The sequence below is a fragment of the Mobula hypostoma genome, chromosome 8 (genome assembly GCF_963921235.1).
Source record: "Mobula hypostoma chromosome 8, sMobHyp1.1, whole genome shotgun sequence".
NCBI classification, from domain to species: domain Eukaryota; kingdom Metazoa; phylum Chordata; class Chondrichthyes; order Myliobatiformes; family Myliobatidae; genus Mobula; species Mobula hypostoma.
The window spans coordinates 29,633,493-29,654,943 of record NC_086104.1 but is presented as its reverse complement, the minus strand read 5'-3'; the positions used below and the strand labels follow the sequence as shown (position 1 = coordinate 29,654,943).

Sequence of the window (21,451 nt, the reverse complement as noted above, 5' to 3'; positions counted from 1 at the left end):
ACTTGTGATGTCAGGATCATTCTGATGCAATCGTAAATATCATAATTTGCAGTAGTTACTTGCAGTTGCACAAATTTATGCATAAGCTGAACACAATGAGTACATGAAGAAGATAGGAGCAGGGCAAGGGGAATGAGGAAAAACAGAGGAGAAAAAGAGATATGAAGGAAGCAACCTAGAAAAACTGACTAGCTAGGGTCTGTAAACAACTCAACTGATTGCAATAGTAAAAATATTGTATTTATACAGTATAACTTGACCATATTAGTCCCAGTAAAATCCAAAGTTTTCCTAAGTGAAAGGTTGATTTGACTTTAGAAATAGAACAAACTTAGAATCAAGTGATTCAAGTTAAATAAAAGAATGCTATCTTCTTCTTTTGTTGAACTGAAGTTTCAATGGCACAAAATAATTCAATTATATTGCAATAAGCATTTTATTTTTAATATTTGAAAACAAATTCTATAGGAAGAGAAAGAATGCATCAGATAAACAAGAGATTAAAATCCCCATCTAATTAATGTATTTTAGCTGCCTTCTTGGTTGTTACAAAATTTTACCAAATTATTTGAAATGTTAATGCTATTGATGGCACAGTTTTACCACAACCAAAGTTCAAAAGATTCAGAGTTTGTTTATTATTAAAGTCTGTCCATAGAAAACATCTCTGAGATCCATCCTCCTGCAGGTAGCCATGAAACAAAGAAACATCATGGAGCCGTTCAAAGAAAATATCAAGCACACAATGCATGAAAGAAAGAACAAATTCCGCAAACGATGAAAAGTGGGTGAATAACACATAGAATATCAAACCAGGAGTCCAGGGGCATTCAGTTTAGTTCTTACTTACTGCCCATTACGCCACTGGCATTTAGGGCAGCAATGAAGGTCCATATAGAAGGCTTCTTCATTGCTGTTTCTGAAACAATTGTTCTTTGACCAGTCAGGGTTGTTATCCCTGAGTTGAACCCTCAAATCTGGAGGACTGGTGGACCACTCTTAGCATGGCCTCTACCCTTTGACCTGTTTGTCATGGGTGACCCTACCAAGAGCCAAAGCACAAGGTCTTGACTTCAGCCAACATAGCTCTCCGGGTCATTCGAGGCATGCAAGCCTTCAAACCCCACAACAAGGTTGTGGTCCTCTTGGAGATCAGTTTAGTTCAACTCAATTCAGTGTCGCATCACTAGCCAACTGCAGGCCACAGAACCACCATCTCAAAGAGCTGGCAAATTAGGCTTAATCCAGACCTTGAGTACTAATCCTGTGAAGCTTGCATGTTCTTCCCGTGACTATCTGTGTTTCCCCTAGGCAATCTGGTAAACCTCCAATTCTAAAGATGTATCGGTTGGTATGTCAATTCAGCTGCGCAAGTTGCTCCAAACACAGATGAGTATCTGCATTCTGGGAGAAAGGGCAATGCAAGAGGAAGAAGTGAAATCAGTGTAGCTGGGTGCTTGATAGTTGCTGCTGATCTGATGGGCTGAAAGATCGGTTGCCATGTTTCTAGTCCAAGACTAAACAGCTGCCAGTCCTTCTTTTTCAAAAATCTGGGCATGATATTTAATTCCCAAATCTGCAGCAATAATTTCTCTGGATCTATAATTGAACCTGTTCATTCACGTTTATGCCCTGTCACGGTTTATGCCCTGCCTATTCACATCATTCACGTGGCCAAGTGGTTAAGGCATTGGACTACCGATCTGAAGGTTGTGAATTCGAGCCCCAGCCGAGGTAGTGTATTGTGTCCTTGAGCAAGGCACTGAACCACACAGTGCTCTGCGATGACACTGGTGCCAAGCTGTATCGGCCCTTGCCCTTCCCTTGGACAACATCGGTGTGGTGGAGAGGGGAGACTTGCAGCGTGGGCAACTGCCAGTCTTCCATACAACCTTGCCCAGGCCCGCGCCCCGGAGAGTGAAGACTTTCTAGGCGCAGATCCATGGTCTCGCAAGACTAACGGATGCCTTAAATTCCTACCTTTCAACACTTGTCTAGCATGCCATGTTCCTCCAGTTCCTTTCCTGCATCACCCATCTAACTGGGACAACTCCCTGGATTCATTTCCCTTCATCCTGTTATCCCAGAGGATCGCCTGCAATGACATCTTTTCCCTTTCCTGTACCAGTACCTTTAAAGCCAACTCTTTGTGTACATCCCTTTCCACTATTTTTAATGGACATACCATGGTTGGTGGCATCAATTGAAAACACAGATTGAACATGAAGCAAACGATAAACTGCTGGAAGAAAGCAAATGGAACGAGGTGGGAGAGGGATAGGAAGGGCGAACCAAGAGAGAAGAAATCCAGGAAGATAGGCAAGTGGGTGAAAGGCAGATGGAATGAGGTGGGAGAGGGTGAAGAGTTTTGGTAATGAGAGGGGGAAGGAAGGGATAGAAAAGGTGAACAAAGAGAGAGAGAACCAGGCTGAACTGATAGGAGTGGGATAGAAACATGGGGAAGTGGGTTACCTGAATCTGGAAAAGTAAAAGTTCATGCCATTGGGCTGTAGATGGAATATCAGGTCCTGTTCTTCAAGTTTTTGTTTTGTTTCACTGTGGCAATAGAGAAGGCCAAGGTCAGGTAGGTTGATGTAGGAATGGAAAGGGAAGATAAAATGACATACAACCAGACGTGTCTATCTATGTCTTGGTTCCATCTGTGGTGACCTGTCAACTGTGTCTGTTATTTCAACAATGGCAATTCCAATTCACTTCAAAGCAAAGTACTACAGATACTGGAAATGTGAAAGATGGAAGTGCAGGAACTACTCAGCAGGTCAGACAAGACCACTGGAGGAGTCATGAAAGAAACATTCCCAGTGGATGACTTTGTGAACTGGAAAAAACTGGGGAAGGATTTGAAATGAAATGTTTTAATTTGCAGAAAGATAGGGAAGGGGCAGCAGGAATAAAACAGAATATCTGCAACCTGGCGGGGATGACGAGTCTGAATAACATGCAAGGTGGTGCTACCTACTGAGTCAATGATCGGAGTGCATTTACAGGAGGTGCACATAGGAGAAAATAACTGCAATGTCAAATAGTTGAAAAGAGGAGAGAAAGTATACAAACCGAATATTGGAAATGTAAAATGCTATCTGATCCAGTCAGTGTTTCAAGCATTTTCTATTTTAGTTTCAGATTTCCAGCATCCGCAGCTTTATTGATTCTTCTTAAAATCTCCCTGTTCTATTAAGACCATACACCATAAGACATAGAAGCAGAATTAGGCTCCGCCAATCATGGCTGATCCTTTTTTACCCTCCTCAACCCCAGTTTCCGGCCTTCTCCCCATAACCTTGATGTCATGGCCAATCAACAACCTATTAATCTCTGCCTTAAGTACACCCAACAACCTGGTCTCCACAGTTGCCTGTGGTTGCAAATTCCGCAAACTCACCACCCTCTGGCTACAGAAATTTCTCCACATCTCTGTTTTAAATGGATGCCCCTCTATCCTAAGGCTGTGCCCTCTTGTCCTAGACTCCCGACCATGGAAAACAGCCTTTCCACATCTACTCTGTCTAGGCCTTTCAACATTTGAAAGGATTCAATAATATCTCCCCATCATTCTAAATTCCAGTGAGTACAGACCCAGAACCATCAAACATTCCTCATATGACAAGCATTTCATTCTTAGAACCATCTTTGTGAACCTCCTCTGAATCCTCTCAAATGCCAGCACATCTTTTCTTAGATAAGGAGCCGAAAACTTTTCACAATACTCAAGGTGAGGCCTTACCAGCGCCTTATAAAGCCTCAGCATCACATCCCTGCTCTTATATTCTAGACCTCTTGAAATTAATGCTAACATTGCATTTGCCTTCCTCATAACTGACTCAACCTGCAAGTTAACCTTCAGGGTGTTCTGCACAAGGACTTCCAAGTCCCTTTGCATCTCAGATTTTTGGATTTTCTTCCCGTTTAGAAAATAGTCTGCACATTTATTTCTTCTACCAAAGTGCATGATCATGCATTTTCCAACATTGTATTTCATTTGCCACTTTCTTGCCCATTCTCCTAATTTGCCTAAGTCCTTCTGCAGCCTTCCTGTTTCCTCAACACTACGGTCCCTCCACCAATCTTCATATCATCTACAAACTTGGCAACAAAGTTATCTGTTCCATCATCTAAATCATTTATGTGCAGCATAAAAAGAACAGTCCCAACACAGACCCCTGTGGAACACCACTGGTCATGGATCCTTTTATTCCCACTCGCTATCTCCTACCAATCAGCTAATGTTCCAACCATGCCAGTAACTTTCCTGTAATACCATGGGCTCTTACCTTGGTAAGCAGCCTCATGTGTGGCACCTTGTCAAAGGCCTTCTGAAAATCGAAATATACAACATCTACTGCATCCCCTTTATCTATCCTACTTGTAATCTCCTCAGAGAATTCCAACAGGTTCGTCAGACAAGAGTTTCCCTTAAGGAAACCATGATGACTTTGTCGTATCTTGTCCAAAATTCACTGCTCGAAATAGAGTCGTAGAACGCTACAGCACAGAAACAAGTTCTATGGCTCATCTAGTCCATCCCAAACTATTATTTTGTCTAGTTGCATCAACCACATTCACCACCCTCTGGCTTAAGAAATTTCTCCTGTTCTCTCTTCTAAATGGACGTCCCTCTAATTTTGAGGCTGTGCCCTCTGGTCCTAGACATCCCCACCATAGGAAACATCTTCTGCACAACCACTCTATCTTTTAATATTCGATAGTTTTCAGTGAGAACTCCCCCTCCCCCTTTCTTCTAAACTCCAGCAAGGCCCAGAGCCATCAAACACTCCTTATGTAAATGTTTTCCTCAGATAATTACCGAGTAAAGTTCTGCAGTGATGGGAGTGCCAGCTCTTTTTGCTTTTTGTGCATTGTTTCCGATCCTTAATCATTATCAATTGCTCGTGTCCCTCAGGGAAGCAAGTACGTTTGTAGCTTGATGAAATTTGGTGGAAAACATCTGATAAAGGTAAAAAGATCCCCCATCAGGAAGGTACGGTTTTATCACCCCTTGTTCAATCCCTTCCGACCTATGTTCGTGACACTTCTCACGCTCTTAAACTTTTCGATGATTTTAAGTTCCCTGGCCCCCACCGCTTTATTTTCACCATGGATGTCCAGTCCTTATATACTTCCATCCCCCATCAGGAAAAGCTCTACGCTTATTTTTGGATTCCAGACCTAATCAGTTCCCCTCTACCACCACTCTGCTCCGTCTAGCGGAATTAGTCCTTACTCTTAATAATTTCTCCTTTGGCTCCTCCCACTTCCTCCAAACTAAAGGTGTAGCTATGGGCACCCGTATGGGTCCTAGCTATGCCTGCCTTTTTGTTGGGTTTGTGGAACAATCTATGTTCCGTGCCTATTCTGGTATCTGTCCCCCACTTTTCCTTCGCTACATCAACGACTGCATTGGCGCTGCTTCCTGCACGCATGCAGAACTCGTTGACTTTATTAACTTTGCCTCCAACTTTCACCCTGCCCTCAAGTTTACCTGGTCCATTTCCGACACCTCCCTCCCCTTTCTAGATCTTTCTGTCTCTGTCTCTGGAGACAGCTTATCCACTGATGTCTACTATAAGCCTACTGACTCTCACAGCTATCTGGACTATTCCTCTTCTCACCCTGTCTCTTGCAAAAACTCCATCCCCTTCTCGCAATTCCTCCGTCTCCGCCGCATCTGCTCTCAGGATGAGGCTTTTCATTCTAGGACAAGGGAGATGTCTTCCTTTTTTAAAGAAAGGGGCTTCCCTTCCTCCACTTTCAACTCTGCTCTTAAACGCATCTCCCCCATTTCACGTACATCTGCTTTCACTCCATCCTCCCGCCACCCCACTAGGAATAGGGTTCCCCTGGTCCTCACCTACCACCCCACCGGCCTCCGGGTCCAACATATTATTCTCCATAACTTCCGCCACCTCCAACGGGATCCCACCACTAAGCACATCTTTCCCTCCCCGCCTCTCTCTGCATTCCGCAGGGATCGCTCCCTACGCAACTCCCTTGTCCATTCGTCCCTCCCATCCCTCCCCACTGATCTCCCTCCTGGCACTTAACCGTGTAAGCCGAACAAGTGCTACACATGCCCTTACACTTCCTCCCTTACCACCATTCAGGGCCCCAAACAGTCCTTCCAGGTGAGGCAACACTTCACCTGTGAGTCGACTGGGGTGATATACTGCGTCCGGTGCTCCCGATGTGGCCTTTTATATATTGGCAAGACTCGACGCAGACTGGGAGACCGCTTTGCTGAACATCTACGCTCTGTCCGCCAGAGAGAGCAGGATCTCCCAGTGGCCACGCGTTTTGGTTCCGCATCCCATTCCATTCTGACATGTCTATCCACGGCCTCCTCTACTGTAAAGATGAAGCCACACTCAGGTTGGAGGAACAACACCTTATATTCCGTCTGGGTGGCCTCCAACCTGATGGCGTGAACATCGACTTCTCTAACTTCCGCTAAGGCCCGCCTCCTCCTCGTACCCCATCTGTTACTTATTTTTATGCACACATTCTTTCTCTCTCTCTCCTTTTTCTCCCTCTGTCCCTCTGAATATACCTCTTGCCCATCCTCTGGGACCCCCCCCGTCTTTCTTCCCGGACCTCCTGTCCCATGATCCTCTCATATCCCTTTTGCCAATCACCTGTCCAGCTCTTGGCTCTATCCCTCCCCCCTCCTGTCTTCTCCTATCATTTTGGATCTCCCCCTCCCCCTCCAACTTTCAAATCCCTTACTCACTCTTCCTTCAGTTAGTCCTGACGAAGGGTCTCGGCCTGAAATGTCAACTGCACCTCTTCCTACAGATGCTGCCTGGCCTGCTGCGTTCACCAGCAACTTTGATGTGTGTTGCTAAGATAAAAAGGTACAGGGTTTTTCCTGAATAAAAGCATCAGAGATGTTGACTGCTATTTTATGGATAACTAGGTAGATGCTGATGCTATTCCATATTCTAGGGAGACACAAGAACTTTAGAGATTTGAGGGACTTGATGACCACTCACAACTAACATCGGGAAGTGCAAAGTTGGCTGCTGGGTTTCATAAATGACAACACTCTAACTGCAATTATCTTACTGTAAGCAGGAATAAAATTAATATACAGCATATCTGCTGATATCTTTTATAACATATAACCATATAACAATTACAGCAAGGAAATAGGCCATCTCGGCCCTTCTAGTCCGTACTGAACTCTTACCCTATCCTAGTCCCACTGACCTGCACTCAGCCCATAATCCTCCATTCCCTTCCTGTCCATATATCTATCCAATTTAACTTTAAATGACAACATAGAACCTGCCTCAACCACTTCTGCTGGAAGCTCATTCCACACAGCTACCACTCTCTGAGTAAAGAAGTTCCCCCTCATCTTACTCCTAAACTTTTGTCCTCTAATTCTCCACCCCTGTCCTCTTGTTTGAATCTTCCCCACTCTCAATGGAAAAAGTCTAACCACTTATCATATATGGTAAGACTTATATAATATAATGTATATGTTAGTGGCAAAAGGATAGTGAGGGATAAAATTGGTCCCTTGGAGAATCAGAGTGGACGGCTATGTGCAGAGCCAAAAGAGATGGGGGAGATTTTGAACAATTTTTTCCTTCGGTATTCACTAAAGAGAAGGATATTGAATTGTGTAAGGTAAGGGAAACAAGTAGGGTAGTTATGGAAAGTATGACAATTAAAGAAGAAGTAGTACTGGCACTTTTAAGGAATATAAAAGTGGATAAGTCTCCGGGTCCGGACAAGATATTCCCTAGGACTAAAGATATATATCTTTATTATATATATATTCTGGAATGAAAAGCCTCATCCTGAGAGCATATGCAGTGGGGATGAAGAAATTAAGAGAAGGAGATGGCCGTTTTACAAGTAACGGTGGGAAGAGGTATAGTCCAGGTAGCAGTGAGAATCAGTATATATCAATATATATATCTAACCACTTATCAATAACAGCTTATCTCTTGATATCTTTTGTAACAGCTTTATCTACCCACTGATTCTCACTGCTACCTGGACTATACCTCTTCCCACCGTTACTTGTAAAACGGCCATCCCCTTCTCTTAATTTCTTCATCCCCACTGCATATGCTCTCAGGATGAGGCTTTTCATTCCAGAACTGAGGTGGTGTCCTCCTCCTTCAAAGAAAGGGTCTTCCCTTCCTCCACCATCAATGCTGCCCTCACCCGCATCTCTTCCATTTCTCACACATCTGCCTTCACCAGATCCTCCTGCCACCCCCCAGGGTTAGGATTCCTCTTGTACTCACCTGCCACCCCACCAGCCTCCACACCCAGCACGTAATTCTCCGTAAATTCCGCCATCTCCAATGGATCCCACCACCAAGCACATCTTTCCCTCCCCCCTACTTTATGCTGTCCCCAGGGATTGCTCCCTATGCGACTTCCTTGTCCATCTGTCCCTCCCCACTGATGTCCCTCCTGGCACTTATCCTTACACGTGGAACAAGTGCTACACCTACCCCTACACCTCCTCCCTCACTACCATTCTGAGCTGCAAACAGTCCTTCCAAGAGAGGTGACACTTCACCTGCAAGTTTGCTGGGGTCATCTACTGTATCCAGTACTCCTGGTGTGGCCTCCTGTATATTGGTCAAACCTGATGTAAATTGGGAGACCACTTAGCTGAGCACCTACACTCCATCCTCTAGAAAAAGCAGGATCTCCCAGCGGCCCCCCATTTTAATTCTACTTTTCATTCCCATTCCCACATGTCAGTCCATGGCCTTCTCTACTACCACAATGAGGCAACACTCAGGTTGGAGGAGCAACACCTTATATTCCATCTGGGTAGCCTCCAACCTGATGGCATGAACACTGGTTTTCGGTAATGGCCCACCCCCACTTTCCCTCACCATTCCCATTTCCCTCTCTCACCTTATCTCCTTACCTGCTCATCACCTCCCTCTGGTGCTCCACCCTTTCCCTTTCTTCCATGGCCTTCTGTCCTCTCCAATCAGAATCCCCCTTCTCCAACTCTATTTCCTTCACTAATCGACTTCCCAGCTCTTTACTTCACCCCTCCCTCTCTCCCAGTTTCACCTATCATCTACTACCTTGTATATCTTCCTCCTCTCCCCCACCCTCTTACTCTGACTTCTCATCCTTTTCCTCCAGTCCTGTAGAAGGGTCTCGGCCCTATACATCAATAGTTCACTCTTTTCCATAGATGCTGCCTGGCCTGCTGAGCTCCCTCAGCATTTTGTGTGTGTTGCTTGGATTTCCAGCATCTGCAGATTTACTCGTTTCTGATAAGATTAAAAATTAATAACCAATTGTTTCTAGGATCTCAAGCAGAAGGAAGCAGGTTCAGCCAAAACGCTTGATTTTTACAACTGATCACAAGTGCGGGATATTTTCCCTAAAAGCAGTGAATCCGTGACATTCATAATAAAGTGAACAGAGTTAATACAGAAATGGATGTAGTCTTAATGCTGCCTCGCGTATTTACAGAAACCATACAGGAAATCTGAACTCAGAAAACAACTTTTAGGTTTGGCTGCTGGTATAACAACAATTTTGAGGATCATTACATCTGTACAGTCTGTTCAATCCCTATCTTGTGTCTCAGGTGCCTGAGGCAGATTCTCAACCTGTAACAAGCCAGGGACAGAATTTGTTTTGTGAGCTCATATCCACTTCAAAGTTGAGTTATTGAGCTACAACTTCTCAACTTAACTTCTGAAAAAGAACTCAGGCTACGTCCACACTAGACCGGATAACTATGAAAATGCCAGTTTCGCGTAAAAATGATAGGCGTCCACACTAGGCATTTTTGAAAATACCTCCGTCCATATTAAAACGGGTATTTGGGCGAATCTCCTCCTACTGGGCATGCGCAGGACACATCTACAGAATTCACCCGCTTCAATGAGTACGCCCGACTCCGACAATTTGGACCAAGCAACCCTAATGCACATTTGTCCAGTTACAGACTAGAAAAACTTAAAAGGAAATTGCCAAACGACGGACAGCTGTTGGCTCTTGTGCAGGAGGACTTAAAGATAAAAAAACAAATACTGGAGCGTATGGAGGCAACCGACAGGGAGTTCACGGACAGTATGACCCAGCTGATGACGAACATTGAAAAACTGACAAACTCTGTTGCAGAGGGATTTGCAATTATGAGGAATATGATGGCTCCCCACACCCCCCCCCCCCGCCAGTACTTTTCACTGCCACAATACCAGCCTCACAGCCACTACAATAGCTACACATACGGACACACGGACACCCGGGTGGCCCCACCAACATCTTCCCCACTCCCACAGAGGGGTCACCCTGGAAACATTTTCTACAGCCATAGTCTCTTCACCGATGAAAGAGACGACAGCTACAACTAAATGCAATAAGGCTTGTTACTGGGCAAAAGTGAAATTTGCTGTTACCTCATTTGTTTGCCTTTACTTTTGCCATGTCTTTCGGTATTATTTTGCTGTATTTAACATGTGCAATAAAATGAGCTACTGCGCAAAAGTGATTTTATTTTTACCTGAGTAAAAGTGAAACTTACAATTTTCCTTTTTTGGTCTTAACATTTTCACATCTATGCCAAACATAGATACTCCGGTGCTCCTGGTGCAGCCTCCTCTACATCGGTGAAACCCAACGCAGATTGAGGGCCCGCTTCGTCGAGCACCTCTGCTCCGTCCGCCGCAACAGACCAGGATCTCCCGGTTGCCACCCACTTCAACTCTGCTTCCCATTCCCATTCAGATATGTCCATACATGGCCTCCTCTACTGCCATGAAGAGGCTAAACTCAGGTTGGAGGAGCAGCACCTCATATACCGTCTAGGTAGTCTCCAGCCCCTTGGTATGAACATAGAATTCTCCAACTTCCGGTAATTACCTCCCCCTCCCTTCCCCTATCCCTATTTCACTCTGCCCCCTCACCCAGCTGCCTATCACCTCCCTCATGGTTCCACCTCCTTCTACTACCCATTGTATTTTCCCCTATTCCTTCTTCACCTTTCCTGCCTATCACCTCCCTGCTTCCTCTCCCCCACCCCTTTATCTTTCAAATTACTGGTTTTTCACCTGGAACCTACCAGCCTTCTCCTTCCCACCCTCCCCCCACCTTCTTTATAGGGCCTCTGCCCCTTCTCTCTTCAGTCCTGACGAAGGGTTCCAGCCTGAAACATTGACTGATGATTTCCACGGATGCTGCCCGACCTGCTGAGTTCCTCCAGTGTGTTGTGAGTGTTGCTGTGACAAACATAAGCTACTACTTAAAAATTACATTTTGGAAGTAGTGACAATTGCATCTACTGAATGTTTGCACAAGCAATACATTAATAAAGCATCTTGTTAAATGTATAAAACATGTCTGCATCAGTGTTATCTTGTATTTCCATACAATGTTACATTAGGCTGTTACACTAGGCTGTTACACATCTATTGTCAGAGAAGTACTTGCATAAATAGGTAAACCACCTTCATACAAGCAAGGACAGAAAACAGGGCAAAGTGAGTATACTTATTTATTCAGTATTCAGTAAGTTATGGGTCAAAGTATTTGGTGAGTACATTTCTAACTCTTCTGGCTTCAGTCTCATTGCTGTCTGTTCTGAAATTGTTAGGTTGTATGGGGTGAGGGGTGAAATTAACGTAGACAATAAAGTAAACAACACACACATGAAGCCGTCCGCCATTGTTATTGTGGCGTTGGAGGTTGCATTCAAAAAAACACTGAAATGCCGCGCTGTCGCCACCATCTGTTCCAGCACGTCATGACAGCGTTTTTAAAAAGAGCCAGTTACCCTGTACACACTACACCGGCCATTAGGCATTTTCAGATTTATTCACTCTGGAGAGCGATTTTGAAAATCTGTTTTCGGGGGAGAAAAACGCTATTGCAGTGTGGACGGTGGGTCAAAACAAAGAGAAAAAACCTTGGTTACAGATTTATCCAGTCTAGTGTGGACGTAGCCTCAGATAAAGAGATGCTGATCAAAATCTAATCCCGCAGTTGTGTTTTCTTCCGTCTGTCTGTATACCGTGTTTGTATACCGTGTGGTATATTTAGACAATACAAAATGTTGTAACATAAATGACAGCTTCAGCAGTTGTTAAAATAGTCCATGCTCTCCATTTCTTTTCCAAACACATGGCTGCCTTTCAAAGAAGTCTCAATGCCATTCTCTTAGACTATTTCCATTCAGTTTTTCTCATGATGAGAACATGCTCGGACCATTCATCCAGATCGTAGTTATCACCTTAAAATTATTTTCCCATCGGTGATTCCCTTAATATCTAGAGTTCTATCAGTACTGGTTTTGAATGAACTCACTGAACACTGCCTTCCAGAATAGTCGAAGTCTGTCCCGAGCCTTGTGGCCCTTATGGCGTGAAGCAACTGACAGTACGAGACTCCACCCCCCCGCCCCCCGGATAGGATGCTAGTCTATCACGAGGTTAACCCCCAGCATTTGCCGGTACCCATTTTCAGCAGGGTAGACTGGAGTAGTGTGTGATTAAGTGCCTTATTCAAAGACACATCACGCTACCCTGGCCAAGACTCGAACCCACGACCTTCAGATGGTGAGCCCAATGTCCTAACCACTTGGCCACGCACCATGCCTTCCACAAACAAAATCTGGTGCAACATATTTCAATTGATTCACAACTTAAACATCTTTTTAAGTCATTGCTCAGGAGAAGGGAACAGGATGTACCACCCTTAACAACCATCCATCTTCGTTTCACAAAAAAAATAGCATATACCTCTGTAACATTATGTTTCAACAGAAAAATATAATTGCCACAAAGTGTGAAAGAAACAACCAGGGCTTGAAGTCATGGTCAAGAATTTTGGTGCTTGGAAATGTGCTTGTTAAAAAAAAAGAATTTTTAAAAGTCTATTTCTATGTTACTAATACAGAATATATAATGTTAATATACTTAACATAGAAAAATAATGGATTTTTTAAAAAAAATGGTTTGGTAAATGATAGACTTTAGATGTATGGAGCGGAGCACCAAGATTTTATTCTGCAATGTCTCTCAGTTACCAGAATTGATGCCATTACAACAAACAAACGAGAGAAATCATAGAGCCATAGAGCAACAGAACAGACACAGGCCATTCAGCCCAATGAGTCTATGCCTATCATGGTGCCTACTCATCCAGTCCCAACTTCCTCTGTTCGGCCCATATCCCTCTAAGCCTTGCCCCTCCGTCTAAATGCTTTTTAAATGATATCATTCCACGTATTCAGCACCTCCTGCATGAAAACGTTGCTGCTCAGAACCCTTTAAATCCTCTGTTTCACCCTAAATCTATGCCGCCTCGTTTTGGACTCCTCTACACTAAGGTACAGACTGTTATTATCCATCCGAAGTATGACACTCATCATTTTATAAACATAAGATTACCCCTCATTCTCCTATGCTTCAAGGAATAAAGAACTAGTTTGGCCAACCTTTCCCTCTAACTCGGGCCCTCCTGTCCTAGCAACATACTCAAAAATTTTTTCTGCACTCCACTCCTTCTAGTTTAACCACATATTTCCTATAACAGGATGACCTAAACTGTACACAGTACTCCAATGTAGCCTCACCAGCAACTCGTACAACTGCAACAGAATGTCCCAACGACTGTACTCAGTGCCCTGGCCAATGACAGCCAGCTTGCTAAATGCATTGTTCACCACCCTGTCTACCTGTGATGCTGCTTTTGATGAACTATACACCTGAACTCCTATATCCCTTTGTTCTATTACAGTCACCAATGCCCAACCATTCACAATACAAGTCCTACTCTGGTTCCACTTTCCAAAATGCATTACCTCACACTTACCTGTACTGAAATCCATTTGTCAAATCTCAGCCCACTTCCCTAACTGATCAAGATCCTCCTGAAATCAATGATACTTTCTTTACAACCAACAGGACGTCCTTGTTTCGTATCATCCACAAAATTACTGATCGAGCCTTATGCATTCATATCCCAATCATTTAATATAAATAATGAATAACAAGGATCCCATGTCATCATGCAGCTCCATGACCCGCCCGACTTCTACTCATATCACCTCACTGGATGATCCCTCAAGAACGTCATCTCTAAGTACTGCTGTAATGTCCTCCCTTATCAAGAAGGCAACGAGCACCCCCTCCTGGCTTACCTGAACTTCTGTCATGCCTGTAGCATCTGTGTCCTGGATACTGAGCTACCAATCCTGCTCTGTTCTCAGCCATGTTTCTGTTATGCCTATAACATCCCAGTTTACAGAACCAACCCACACTCTGTGAGTTTGTCTGTCTTTGCCTGTCAAACCTCATGCATTGAATTAAATGCAGTTTATCTTGGTATTCCTTTCCCTTCCTTTACTGTGCTCCTGGCTATTCTGATTACTAAATTTGCTCTTGCTGTCGACTGCTTTATCCCATGACCTGCTCCTGCTCAGAATCCCATCCCACTACCAATTGCTGGATTTTTATGCTGAATTACAAAACAAAACTTCTAACGACTATTATTTTCAACTTAAGGTAATTCTGTGGAGGAATGGGAACAAATTACTTTGTATCATGCATGGTACTTTCCCAAAGACTGGACAACCCATGAGGATTCAATCATCCACAAATTCAAGAGATCCTGCAGATGCTGAAAATCCAGAGTGACACTTAAATTATTAGATTAGATTATGAGGACACTCAGTCCTGGTTTATTGTCATTTAGAAATGCATGCATGCATTAAGAAATGATACAATGTTCCTCCAGAGTGATATCACAAAAAAAAAGACAAACCAAAGACTAACACTGACAAGACCACATAATTATAACATATAGTTACAGCAGTGCAAAGCAATTCCATAATTTGATAAAGAGCAAACCATGGGAACGGTAAAAAAGTCTCAAAGTTCCGATCGACTCTTGATAGTCCCCGATAGCAGGCGGCAGAAGGGAGAAACTCTCTCTGCCATAAACCTCCAGGGACCGACAACTGTCGATGCATTGGAAGCACCCGACCACAGCCGACTCTGAGTCCGTCCGAAAACTTCGAGCCTCCGACCAGCCCTTCGACACCGAGCACCGAGCACCATCTCTACCGAGCACTTCGATCCCGTCCCGGCCGCCGAGCAACAAGCAAAGCCGAGGATTCGGGACCTTCCCCTCCGGAGATTCTGGATCACACAGTAAGTAACAGTGGCAGCAAAAAAGGCATTTCAGAAGTTTCGCCAGATGTTCCTCCGTTCTCTCACGTCTGTCTCCATCAAATCAGGATTGTGCACGGCACCCTACTTGACAGATTACAGATATTATTCACTGGAGTGGCCGCTGCGTGCTGCGTCACGCCGCCATCTTCTCCTCCTCCTCCTCCAAGTCTTTTTGGTTTAAGATGGCACTCGTGAAGCACAGTGATGACTTGCTGTCAGCGAACAAAACTACTGATGACTTTATTAATCACACTTTTCCTCAAAAAAGACCACTATAATCAATAGCCTGCAACTTCCCTTTCGGAGTTGAGCTTTTCAACTGCCTGTACAACCTGGCATTTTTGCAGTGTGAATTGAAGACTAGAAGACGCAAGACAGTTGCAGCATGGTGTGTACAGACTGAATAGAGGTGGCAGGGCCCGGGGCTGAGAGTGGGGAGTGAACCAATGTTCTGGCTGCTGGTGCAGACTTGGAAGCGATTCAAAGCGGTAGAACTGCGGTGAGGCAAGATCGAGATGGGCCCGAGAGAGGAATAAGCTGATGTTTGACCGATTTAAGCACTGGGCTAGACTGGAAAGTTTGGGGATAGGCCGAATCGAATCGGTAGGTTCTGGGCCCAAGTGCGTATCAAATCATCAGGGCTTGGGTCCGAGATCGAGGAATGACCCGATATTTGGTTAATTTAAATGCTGGGCAAGTTTGAAAAGATCAGGGTGTCAGGGCAAGTTTGAAAAGATCAGGGTGTCAGGCCGATGTTCCGCTTGCTGCTCAATGAGGTCTACTTCTCTCTGCGCTGAACTGAGGCTGCAGCCTGCAACTAATGGGCTCCTAGACTGGTTTCATTGCTGTGGACTCACTTTTGTGAACTTCCGTCCTGAATGCTATTTGCTTGCTTTTATTGTTTGCACAATTTGATTTTTTTTTCTGCACATTGTATGTATGAAGTCTTCTTTATTTTAAATGAGTTCAGTTGGGTTTCTTTGTTTCGTAGCTGCCTGTAAGGAGACAAATCTCAAGGTTGTATGTAGTATACATACTTTGATAATAAATGTAGTTTATATGGGTATATGAAGTGTCAGGGAGGGGTAGCACCTCTGGTGGGGGAACATGACGCGTCCTTTTCAGGGCGGTTAGTCCACCTTTGGTCCCCACCTGGCACTCAGGTCTCACCTGTGGCTCCCCGTAGCTGTTTGCATGCAACAGCAGTCACACCCCGGGCAACGGCTTCGACAAGCCAGCTAAACCAGGTGAGGGTAGCCGACGGGTCTCAAACCCTCGGTGAGATAGGGAGTTGTCTATCCCAGCATGTGAAGACAGACTCCAGCGGATTGAGCGGACGAGACCAATGGAAGGTCCAACGGTCAAGAAGGCGGTCTCTGCAAGCGTCGTGGAACGTGTAGAGCAGGACAAGACACAGAAGACGTCCCGGTCATTCACTGCGCCTAGTCCCATCTCCAGTCGTCTAGACTCTGTCTTGCCACTGGATCCAGATGGGAATTGGGAAGAGAGAGTGAGGCTGACGCTGCGCAACTCTCCCTCACTTAAATCCAAATCACGCGCTAGTCTCGACACCATCATTATGGTGTCGAGGTCCTCATCGACGTTAACGATGGACGAACAGCAACAGTTTGAACTTTGAACAAAATGTTGGAGTAACTCAGCAGGTCAGGCAGTATCTATGGAAAGGAATAAACAGTCGACATTTCGGGCCAAGATCTTCATCAGGACTGGAAAGGAAGGGAAAGATGCCAGAATAAGAATGTGGGAGGAGGGGAAATGATAGGTGAATGGGAGAGGAGGAATGAAGTAGAAGCTGGGAGCTGATAGGTGGAAAAGGTAAACTTAATGTTCTGACATATGTCCATTGCTCCATACATGGAATAAAACATTTTTTCCATAGTGGTACAAAAATACCTTCAGGCCCGTTGAATAAAGTTGTGGGGTGTTGGTGCTGCAATGTTATCTTTCCCTATTCGAGGTCCCGCGACCAACATGAAACACTGACATGTTTAACGCGGGTGGATAAAAAGTGAAGAAAACCCCTGCTCAGCAGCATGTCTCAATCCCAAAGTTAGATGGGCAGTTTTCATACATCATTCTATCACTTCTTCCCCATTCACCCACAAAGCTATCCTGTGACGAGTTGGACTGCGAGGTTGTGCTGAATTAGTATATTTTGTGCTCCAGAACCACACTGAAATTGTCATGTAGAATTCAAAATAATCTATTTCCCCAATATCAACTATTGCATTAACACCACAAATCTATTTCCCATTATCAGCACTTTATTGCACTAATTTCACATTAGGGGTCGATGTTTTAATCATTGAACTAAATCTATAGGATCTGATCTAAGCAAACTTTGAACTGGTTCAAGTCCCAGATGTTTAACTTTGCAGTTCCCTTGGATCAGTAAATTTAAATATGAATGTTGTTTTATCGCGTTGATTGAAACCTGCCTCCAGGAGCTCACTGTGAAAGTACACACACTCCTAATCATTTCTCAACACTATAAGTGGTAGTAAGTTCCACTGCCCTTGGACATTGCTAATTCCCTCTGAAATACTTTTACATGAATGCAGCAGGACATACACATTCTCGCTCAAAAGTTAATATGAAATCACTAACTATTGAGGCAGATTGCTCACAATGCAAGTCTACACCACAATATTATTGCCTACAGAATCAGACTTAACATCATGTCAGGAAATTTGCTGTTATGCAGCAGTAGAACATTGCAACACGTATTAATAAAAACCATAAATTAAAGTATGTATGTATGTATATATATATATTTTTTTAAGTTAAATTAAATAACTACCGCAGTACAAAAGTGGAAAAAAATGGAGTGAAGTAGTGTTCATGGGTTCAATGCCCATTCAGAAATCTGATGGCAAAGGGGAAGAACCCTCCAAATTAATTACAAATGATGGAAATTATTTAGGCCTAATTACAAGCCATTCCCAGTTTTCCTCATTTTTCAGATGTCTGTAATTCAACTTCCCACACAAATTTGAAAATACACAAAACTCAGTTTGGTAACTGTACCTTATTGTAACAAATGACAAACAAAACACATAAGACTGATAAGAAAGAACAAGTGTGGAAATAGCATGGAAACTAGTTCTGGTGTTTATAGTAACAAATGTCAGATTTTTGAATATAATAACATTATTAGAGCCCACTCATATGTAGAGTTTTCTGTAAGTTTAGTGTTCTTAAGTCAAAGGCTGTCCTCTCCACCTACAGCAATATCTCTGCTTGCAGAATAAGATACTGTCTTATAATTTAGACCTCCAAGAGGACCACAACCTTGTTGTTGAGTTTGGAGGCTTGTGTGTCTCAATATCCTGGAGAGCTATGTTGGCTGGAGTCAGGGCCTTATGCTTTGACTCCTGGTAGGGTCATCCATGCCAAAAATGTCAAAGGGTAGAGGCCAACCAAGAGTGGTCCACCAGTCCTCTAGATTTGGGGGTTCAGCTCAGGGCTAACAACCCTGACTAGTCAAACAAAATTGTTTCGGAAACAGCAATGAAAAATCCTTCTACATCTGTGTGCGACGGTATTCCTGAGTCTCCACCCGGGACTAGCATTACTGACGGTAGTGAAAACACAGAGGAAGCTACTGGCACAATGAAGAACGCCCTGAACACTGCCAAGACCGAGACCAAAATTGTTTTTGATGGCCAAGGGCAGATAGAGATGGGGGACCTTCATTGCTGCTCTAAATGCCAGTGGCATAACGAGCAGCAAGGCAAGTTAAAATTAGAAATGATCTTCTTGGAATAGACCACAATAGATCTCTAGGTGCAAGAGAATATAGAGTGAAGCCAGCTGTCTCTGCAAAACAAAAAACTATTATCATTCTTTCTGGCTATTTGTCTCTACTCACCATCTCTTTCACATGTACCCACTCCATCATAAATTAGGTAAAACATCAAAATACAGAAACCTACAGCACATTATAGACCCTTCTAAGCTCCATGTACCTATATGAGTCTCTTAAAAGACCCTATTGTATCTGCCTCTACCACCTTCACTGGCAGTGCATTCCATGCATCCACCACTCTCTGAGTGGAAAAATTTATCTCTGTCATCCCCCTTGTACCTACTTCTGAAAACCTTAAAACTATGCCCCTCGTGTTAGCCAATTCAGCCCTGGGAAGAAGCCTCTGGCTATCCACACAAACAATGCCTCTCATCATCTTATACACCTCTATCAGGTCCTCATATCCTCCGTCACTCCAAGGAGAAAAAGCCAAATTTACTCAACGTATTCTCATAAGGCATGCTCTCCAATCCAGGCAATCCTCGTAATTCTCCTCTGCACTCTATCTATCCATATCCTTTCATAGTGAGGTGACCAGAACTGAACACAGTACTCCAAGTGAGATCTCACTAAGGTCTGAATTAGCTGTAACATTACCTCATTGGTCTTGAATATAATCCCACAGTTGATGAAGGCCAACACACCATATGCCTTCTTAACAACACTGTCAACCTGTGCAGCAGCTTTGAGTGTCCTATGGACACGGACCCCAAGATCTCACTGATCCCCCCCCCCACTGCCAAGGGTCTTACCATTAATATTAGTCACAGTCATAGTCATACTTTATTGATCCCAGGGGGAAATTGGTTTTCATTACGGTTGCACCATAAGTAATAAATAGTCATAGAACCATAAATAGTTAGATAGTAATATGTAAATTATGCCAGTAAATTATGTCCTATTATATTGACTTTAGCTGTGTAACTCATGTCTGTCAAAAGATTTCTCCCTTTTTGTTCTGTTGAACTTCATTAACTTTGTTCCAAGTGATTTAGAATCTCGTTGTACATTTCGTGCTCATGGTACCGATTTAAACCCTCAGCTTTTCTTCAGGTTCAATTCAGAATGATGGGGCGAGTCAGTCATTTACTTGAGAGTGTCTGGTTGATAATGCAATTTGCTCAATACTGTTGCGTCCATGAAGAAGACAGCAGGATTTTAAACTCAAATAACGTCAGTACAAATTGTGTTACCTAACCTTTAGCATTGATCTTAAATTCTCTGCGTTCAAAGCAGGTTATGTTGACTAAATTACCAAAACTGCAGCATGAATCATTGGGAATTTCAGCTAATTCTGCTTTTTGAGAGAACTGAAAATTAAGCTAGAGTTTTCCAAAAGCAGAGCACCAATGAGTAAGCCACCAAAGGTTTTGAATGTTTATAAGGTACTATGAAACTGACTACTCTACTATACTACCGTCTAGTTGAATAGCTCTGGGTATGTTTAAAAGTAATTTTTAGCCATTTAAAATCATGTGGAGATGGGGACTAAATCTGAGATTTAAAATGCCAATTTTTTTGTAGAAAACATGCTTATATACAATCAGTGGCCACTTTATTAGGTAATTCTTGTACCTAACAAAGTGGTCATTGATGTATATTTGTATTCGACTGTTGTTGTACCCCAACCTCTTCAAGGTTTGACATGTTGTGCATCCAGAAATGCTCTCCTGCACACCACCTGTTGCCTTCCTGTGAGTTTAAACCATTCTCCTCTAACGTCTCTCATTAGCAAAGCATTCTTACCAACAGAACTGCTGATCACTAATGTTCTTTCATTTTTCACACCATTCTCTGTAAACTCTGGAGAATGTTTTGCATGAAAATCCCAGGAGATCAGCAGTTTCTGAGACATTTGAATGACCCCATCTGGCAGCAACAATCGTTCCACGGTCAAAGCCACTGAAATTTAATTTCTTCCTCATTCTGACGTTTGGACTGAATGACAACTGAACCTACTGACCATGTCTACATGCTTTTATGGATTGAGTTGCTGCAACATGATTGACTGATTAGACATTTCCATTAATGAGCTGTACAGGTGTGCCTAACAAGCTGGCCAAGCTCTTTAACTACAGCTCTCCTGATTACTCTACTGTCCCCCCCCCTCCCCAAATACCTGATATGCAAAACTAAATAAGCAAAATTACCTCCCGGTAAACATTGGAAACCTTCAGAGCCTGCATAAAATACATACAACAAACATCAGGAAATATTTTAAAAAACGCTCTTATAGAGAGGCCCTGCCAAAGCTGTTGCAGCAAGTGTAAAGATATCAAACAGTTTTTGAGCACAAAAGCTGTGAATTAATGAAACTATCCAGTCAGGACACATCAGAAAATTTGCACTCCTCAAAACTTCCACTCATTGACATTGTGATATTCACTGTAAGAAAAATGTTGCTTAAGAAGGATTGAAGGCTTAAATCCAG

The 21,451-nt window shown here is 43.5% G+C and overlaps 1 protein-coding gene across 1 annotated transcript in view; it reads right to left on the bottom strand.

Moving 5' to 3' along the window:
* Positions 1 to 21,451, bottom strand: part of LOC134350432 (lutropin-choriogonadotropic hormone receptor-like) — a 114,769-nt gene that overhangs the window by 70,990 nt on the left and 22,328 nt on the right. The gene's annotated exons all lie outside the window — the stretch shown is intronic.